This window comes from Arachis duranensis, chromosome 9 (genome assembly GCF_000817695.3).
Source record: "Arachis duranensis cultivar V14167 chromosome 9, aradu.V14167.gnm2.J7QH, whole genome shotgun sequence".
NCBI classification, from domain to species: Eukaryota; Viridiplantae; Streptophyta; class Magnoliopsida; order Fabales; family Fabaceae; genus Arachis; species Arachis duranensis.
The window spans coordinates 25,167,938-25,168,172 of NC_029780.3; positions in this window are offsets into that span (position 1 = coordinate 25,167,938).

The following is a 235-nucleotide window of genomic DNA, read 5'->3' on the forward strand; positions in this document are numbered from 1 at the left end:
CAGATTCCAACAGCATCAGCAGTCCTTTTGTCAGCCTTTTTCAGAGTTTTGCTCAAGTCCCTCAATTTCAGTCAGAATTTACCTGAAATCACAGAAAAACACACAAACTCATAGTAAAGTCCAGAAATGTGAATTTATCATAAAAAACTAGTGAAAACATCCCTAAAAGTAGCTTAAACTTACTAAAAACTATATAAAAACAATGCCAAAAAGCGTATAAATTATCCGCTCATCA